This window comes from Taudactylus pleione, unplaced genomic scaffold (assembly GCF_031769625.1).
Source record: "Taudactylus pleione unplaced genomic scaffold, aTauple2 ptg000573l, whole genome shotgun sequence".
NCBI classification, from domain to species: Eukaryota; Metazoa; Chordata; class Amphibia; order Anura; family Myobatrachidae; genus Taudactylus; species Taudactylus pleione.
Window position 1 is genome coordinate 969,401 of NW_028284975.1, and position 7,693 is coordinate 977,093.

Sequence of the window (7,693 nt, forward strand, 5' to 3'; positions counted from 1 at the left end):
ACAATTTTCTGTCAGATATCTGTCCAATCTGGTTGGTTGGAATGAAAACCTGGTAATGTATGGGAGCAAATGAAAGTCTTCCATTTGCTCGCAAACACTGGACATAGCCAAAAATGGTTGTTCAGACAAATTGGTTAAAATACACAAATTTAACCAAATATGAACAATTTTTTTTGTCTTTTTTTCAGTGTGTAAAACCATATGATCGACTGTCATTTACTCCCATACATTACCAGGTTTTCATTCCAACCAGCCAGATTGGACAGATATCTGACTGAAAATTGTATAGTGGATGCCCAGCTCAAAGTATTTTTAAATATCTATCACGGTATTTGATTATGGACACATTGTAATGTTGAGCACAGCGACACGTGTTTCGCCATTCTGGCTTTGTCAAGCAGAGTCGAATGATCTTCTGAGCGGGCTTTAAGTACCTCCACTAATTGGTTCATTATCCCGGGGCAGGTTTCATGTTTCCTCCCCTCTAGTTATGACGTCAGTTTGATGTTCAGAATCTAGAAATGTCAATATCTATCATATATTTTTTGTACTTTCTGTCAGGGCCAGATTTGCCACAAGGGCCAGTGGGTCCCAAGGAGCCCGTAGCCGGCCCCAAGAAATCTGATCCATACAGTACAAGGCTGGCTTCCAGTTGTAGCTGTAAATGTTTTACAAAGGATCAATAACGGGCTCAGACCAGTATTAATGTCATAAAGCTGACACTGGGCTCCATTAGTGAGCCTCTATAAAATGTTCCCAGAGGAGCATTGCGCACACTGCGTGACGTCATGACATCACGCAGACCCACCCCGCACTCCCAGAGTCCCACTGTGTTTGCAATCTGCAGTGCATTGGAAGGCCCAACACCCAACTCCAGTCATCCCTAGCCAGCCCCAGTACAACAGCTGCATCCTGGGCTGGCAGTAAAGCGAGGGCCCGTGGAGCAAAGGGACTGCGAGGCAGTGCAGGATCAACATCAAGAGGACTGTTGATGAGGTTGGATGACAAGGAAGGCAGCAGCAGCTGCAGCACTGTTCATGTAGGGAAAGATATATATATATATATATATATATATATATAATTATATATATATAGCAGCGACTTGTAAACAAACAGCGGCACTCGGGGACTTGTCATGAAAATATAAATAATGTATTGCAGTCATAATATCAATATTTCGGGACACACACATCCCTTAATCAAGGTGTATGGACATACAAATAATACCTAACCGTATAAAGGGAGAAGCCCACACAGCGTGCTCACACCGGAAAAGAACCGGAAGTTGGTCATCAGTGGACGTCGTGGCCCGCACATGGTGATCAGAACTGTGCGTATAGACAAAATGAAAATAGAAATGGCCAAGTGTCAGAATAGTACCACGCCACCCACCTAACTTCTTAAAAAAGAACCAAGTGACTACATAGACCAACGTACCCACGATTGGCAGATTCAATCCTGAGTTTTGCAAAAAATGGGTGGGCATACTCAATAAATGTAGTTTGGACCTAATATTACTAGTCACGGAGGAAGCTGGTAGAGAGCTGAAAGTCACTCGTGACAAGATCAGTGCTCTGGAAACTGAATGTAAATCTATCTTACAGCAGGAATCCAATCTGGAATGGGTCCGCAAATTGAACATGCAGTGCGATAAATATCGCAGAGAGCTTACCTTGCTCAAACGCAATAAACATAGAACTGTATGCGAGGATTATGAGACGAATAAGGTAAACAGATGGCTACATGGAGGTGATCCTGGCAATCACAAACCATATAATGCCAGATCCAAACATCATTGGCGTAAGCGAAGGGAAGCATCAACTAAAGACATTCTGACATCTAACAGTGACAGTGAGTTCATGTGTCCTGATTCAGAAGGTTCTGTAGGTCTAACTAGTGTCCCTTTAGGGGCGGCACCAGAGATCTAAGATCAGGAGGATGCCCACCCGTAGGGGTGGCTAGAATGCCAGGAACAAGGGCCGGTCCGGGGAGGAGACGGTAGTTTATAATTTATCACAGCGCACTCTCAGCGATATTGAAATGAGAGTATTGGAGAAAGGCTTGTCCTTCGTCCCAACTAATCCGTTTAAACCACTCACCTGGCAAATTGATTTGCATAGATTTGCTCACAAGTTGAGACTTAAAGAACATTTTCAGAATCAGACTCCTGCTTATACACCTTCTCCGCACTGTGATTTCCTTATGTCTAGATCAACTTCTACATTTGACCTGGTTTCATCTAACCCTTCTATTAAATCGTTTGTACGCCTACTAGATGAATCAGTGACTAAATATTCCTCAGCACCGGTTAAACATACCTACAATTTATCCAAGTCGGAATGGAAAGCTCTTAAAAATCTGGGGTCATATAGGGACATAGTTATCCGTCCGGCGGATAAGGGGGGTGGAGTAGTTGTTCTTGATCTTTTGGATTACATAAATGAAATATATAAACAACTAGCAGACAAAAATACTTACAAACCCCTTAGCGGTGACCCCACTGCCGGTTATAAATTGGAGGTAGATTCTATACTTGATGCAGCTACACACAATGGCATCATTCCAATTAAAGTCTGCCAGGCTTTGAAACAGGAGCATCCTGTAGTGCCAATAATGTTTACCGTACCAAAGATCCACAAGGATGCTACTCACCCTCCGGGAAGGCCAATAATCTCTGCACATAATTCGCTATTTCAGCCTATTTCCGTTTTCCTTGATAGCATACTTCAACCCTTAATTCTGAGGCAGGACGGATATATCAAGGACACCACTGATTTTCTTAAAAGACTAACGGACATTGGAATGGTCCCAAATGATACCATTCTATATGTACGGTGGACATATGTAGTTTGTACACCAGTATCCCTCATGCACAGGGCCTAACGGCCATGAGAAATTTTCTGGTAAGAGAAAATATGGACACTGTTGATCTAGAATTTTTTCTTCATTTATTACATGTTACGCTTACCAGGAACTTTTTCCTATTTGATGGATCCTTTTTTCAACAAACAAGTGGATGTGCTATGGGGAGCAATGCCTCCCCGTCATTTGCCAACATTATTATGTTTTATGAGGAAAAAGAAATGTTCTTTTCAGATATGGAAGTGTCCAAACACATCTATAAATATTTTAGATACATAGATGATGTGTTTATTCTATGGACTGGAGGGGTTCCAGCCTTTGAACAATTAATGAGAGACATTAACAACAGAACATCTCCCATCAAAGTTACGCATCAGGTCAGCACCAAGTTGCTCAATTATTTAGATGTGCTTATCACTATCCATAACGGTAGTTTACATACTGAAGTTTATTATAAACCTACCGATAGGAACACGCTCCTCAGGGCAAATAGCCATCACCCAAGAGCTCTCAAAAGAGGACTACCATGATCACAAATGATCAGGGTGGCTAGAATCATGAGCGATCATGCAAAATTGGATGAAACCCTGGATGTAGTGGTTAGAAGATTTCATGCCAGAGGCTATGAGCTAAATCTTTTACTCACACAGAAAAAAAAAGTGTTATGTATGCCACGATCTAGCCTCCTTAAGAGTAGGCCTTGCAAACAGGATACGTCCTTTCCTTTTGTCAGTGAATACAACACTACAAGTCCTGTTATCCCCAGGGCTACCCAAGCTCTGTGGCCTATTTTGTCTACAGATAGCAATTTAAAATGCTTTAAAAACAGGAGACCTCTTTCTTGTTATACCAGAGGCAAGAACATCAAAGACATTATAGTTCACTCTGATATCACTGGTTTTTGCAATAATGAAGATTCAATCAGACAAACAGGGTTTTTGAGCAAACCACCAGGATGCTATAAATGCCTTGGATGCAGTATGTTTCAAAATATGATCACTGGTCCCTCTTTTCAACACCCTTCTTCAGGAAAATTGTACAGAATTAAACATGTAGTAACGTGTACTTCCACTCATGTCATAGTATGTCCTTGCGGCCTCCTATATGTGGGTAAATCCATAAGAATGATGAAGAAACGAATGGCCTTACATAGGTCGGCCATCAGGGCAGCCATTTCGGGTAAAGTATCGGAACAACCCGTTGCTAGGCATTTTGCCGACAAAGGACATACTTTAAGTCAACTGAAACATTTAGTCATTGATCATGTCCCTAAAACCCTGAGGGGCGGGGATAGAGTGTGTAGATTGCTTCAAATTGAAGCTCGATGGATATTTGAACTTAATTCCATCAGCCCGTATGGACTTAACGAGAAGTTATCATGGAATGTATTTAAATGATTTTTATACCACTATTTATTTATATGTTGTTTCATTTGAGATGGATTTTTTATATTCTCATAGATCATACAGTTCACTATTATTGTCACATTCTTACATTTTTTCTTGTAACATTACACTCCATTCATAGATTTCATTTATAGATACATCACCATCCATGTCTTTTTCACTTAGTTTTTGATACATATATTTTTCTAACATGGTCACATTTCACATATTGTCGTGCTATTTCACTTTATCACTTACACAATCTAGTTTCTTTTTTAGGACACTTTTTGTCCGTTTTTTTACATTGTTTCATACACTTTCACACATTTTCGTATGTGATTTTTTTAAATATATTTATATACTTCATTTTTCACATTCACCACTTTCATTTCATTTTACTTTTATTTTTAGTTACATCCAGTCTTAAAGTCAGTTGGCTCTATATGACATAGAAAACATGACCTTGGGTTCTTTTATGCTGTTCTCATCATTTACTTATATATTTATATATTCTGTAATGTACATGTATTTATAATGGCTATCGATTGTCGATTTCTGCATTCTATTTTATAGTTTCTATTTTCTTGGGCCTGTGGTCTATGTAGTCACTTGGTTCTTTTTTAAGTTAGGTGGGTGGCGTGGTACTATTCTGACACTTGGCCATTTCTATTTTCATTTTGTCTATACGCGCAGTTATTTACGGCGTTCTGATCACCATGGTGACCGGGCGCGTCTATTGTGATGACGTCATCAGTGCGGGCCGCGACGTTCACTGATGACCAACTTCCGGTTCTTCTCCGGTGTGAGCACGCTGTGTGGGATTCTCCCTTTATAAGGTTAGGTAATGTTTGTATGTCCATACACCTTGATTAAGGGACGTGTGTGTCCCGAAACGTTGGGATTATGTATTGACTGCAATACATTATTTATATTTTCATGACAAGTCCGCGAGTGCCGCTGTTTGTTTACAAGTCGTTGCTATTCATTCCTATGCCAGAGGGCACCGGGCATGCTGCTGTGGCTGTATTGAGTGCCGATCCGAAGTTGCTTTTATATATATATATATATATATAAAAATAAAATGACCATAGAGCGACTGGTTTACCAAGGTGCATTAATCATTAATAAAATTAAATAAAGCTCACAATATGATAAAAATGAAAGTGCCAGTGCTTATAAATAAATAATTCAACAATTTAATAAGTTCACAAAATACATAGAAATAGATAAAAACGTATACATATAAACACAATAGACCCTTTTAAGACCGGTGGATAAAATCAGAGGAAAAGGTCTAAAAAAACTCAGCATAAAATATTCACTTTAAAAAAGAAAATTTATCTTTTTAAGAGAATAAATAAGTTAAAAGCTTATCTGAGTAAAGTGGAAAGTATTTTGCTCATTCATTGGTTCAAGAGGCAAGGCTGATTCACTCCCAACGCGTTTCGTCCTGGGGACTTCATCAAGGGGATACTGTTATGGTGGGGCCCTCTCCCTTATATACCCCACCTTAATTCATCAGAGATTAGACAAGTGCATCATTTCCTGTTTGGCACATGCACTAATATTGATCAAAATAGTGAATTAACATAGGATGGATAAGTGCCACTGTAACTCAATTCCATTACATTATATCTACTTATATTTTATATTTTAAAAACAATGAATCTTCACATAACAAAAGGGCAAAGTCCATCTCCTCTCTATCACTTCCGCCCTTAATTAGTATATCACATCCGGTATCTTGCCGCTCTCCTTCAGGACCCGGATAGGTTGGACCATCACACCTCCGTCCTGGAGGCAGCGTCATCAACTTCCATCACATCCGCTCTTCTCGTGGTGTCAGCTCACTTCCGCCCACAATCAGGTCTTCCGTTCCTCCGTCCTGGGGCAGCGTCCACGTACATCACATCCGCCCTTCTCCTGCCCGTTCTTGCGATAGCTGCTCTCCGCGTCACCATAACTCCGCAGGCAGACCTTCCGTTTCTATGGGGACATAAGTAGCATCATCCGGATTCTAACGTACTCATGGCAAAAACGTTAGATGAATCACTTCCGCCCATAGTCTCAACGTTATCTAAGATTTTAAAAAACACATATTAGACTTTAAGGTATCTTAAAAAACAATTCTCAGCCCACATATTGCTATTTGATAAAAAAATTTTTGGAGTCTAAAATCACATAATAGCTTATTATAGTTCATCAATGCAGCAACATGATCAAAACCCCTTAGACATAAGAAAAATTGTGTATAATATTTTAGTAATTTTTTTCCTTCTTTTTTTCATAATAGAGGGATTTGATAAAAGGTTCGAATAAATAGTTCTTCACTCCCACATTTTTAAAATATTTGTAATCCTCATTAAAGTTTTACAGGTACACTTAAGTGTGTCACATATTGTTTGTTGGCTCAATGTTCAAGGATTCTTTCAGTTCCATGTGTTCTTTGGACTTCAATCTTCATTGCTCATAATCCCATCAGGAAATTGTCACCTACTGGAATCTCTGCAGCACATGGTATTCCCAGGGGGTCTCCCATCCCAGTACTAACCAGGCCCACGGATGCTTAGCTTCCAAGATCAGACGGTATTGGGCATACATCCAGTGGTATGGCTGCAATGAAGAAAGGTGACAATCTCTCGTCAATCTACCATACCTGATCTTCTCAAGTAGGTCACCCTCCAAGGTACTGATCAGGCCCTCAACCATTACCAATATTGGATCAACTGTGAGGTATATTGGTAGATGGAAAATTACCACTACAATGGAGCAATCTCATAATATTTATTGAATCCCTTTGGTGTCTAAGTGTCCAGTTCAAATAGCCAGTACATTTCGCGCCTTGAAAGAAGGTTTCCAAGGTCTCCTCCTCTTTCCCCTAATTTGACGTGTTCAATGGCCTTGAATGTTATATCTTCTGGATTGGAATTATGTACTATGGAAAAATGCTTGGAGACCGCATGTCCTTCTATTTTATTACGTATGTTGCGGATATGTTCCTGGATCCTTCGTTTCAATGGTCTTTTAGTTTTGCCCACGTACTTGAGTCCACAGGTGCATTCCAGTAAGTAAATAACCGAAGTGGAGTTACAATTCATAAATATACTACATATACATACTTGTTAAGTATATTACAAGTACCCTGGGCACAAACAATAAAAAAAAATTATTAGCAAATTAATCATCATCCATTATGTTGATGTTGGTGGTGTCTGCCAGTGTAAACAACTGTATGTATCTTCAGTAACTTAATCACAACATCTAACTTAGAGTTAGGGTAAGTTTAGTGGTTTGGGATAGGGTATTAAGGTTGGTGTAGCTGTTTGGGTTATGGGTTGACATTAGTTTAAGGGTTAGGGCAGTGGTTCCCAAAGTTTGTCCTCAAAGCAGCCTAACAGTCTAGGTTTTAAGGAGATCTATGATTTAGCACAAGTGTATTAATTAGA

At 39.6% G+C, this 7,693-nt stretch overlaps 1 pseudogene; it reads right to left on the reverse strand.

The window, feature by feature from the left end:
• Positions 1 to 6,749: 6,749 nt before the first annotated feature.
• Positions 6,750 to 6,868, reverse strand: LOC148481557 (5S ribosomal RNA; annotated as a pseudogene).
• Between the last annotated feature and the right edge of the window lie 825 nt (positions 6,869 to 7,693).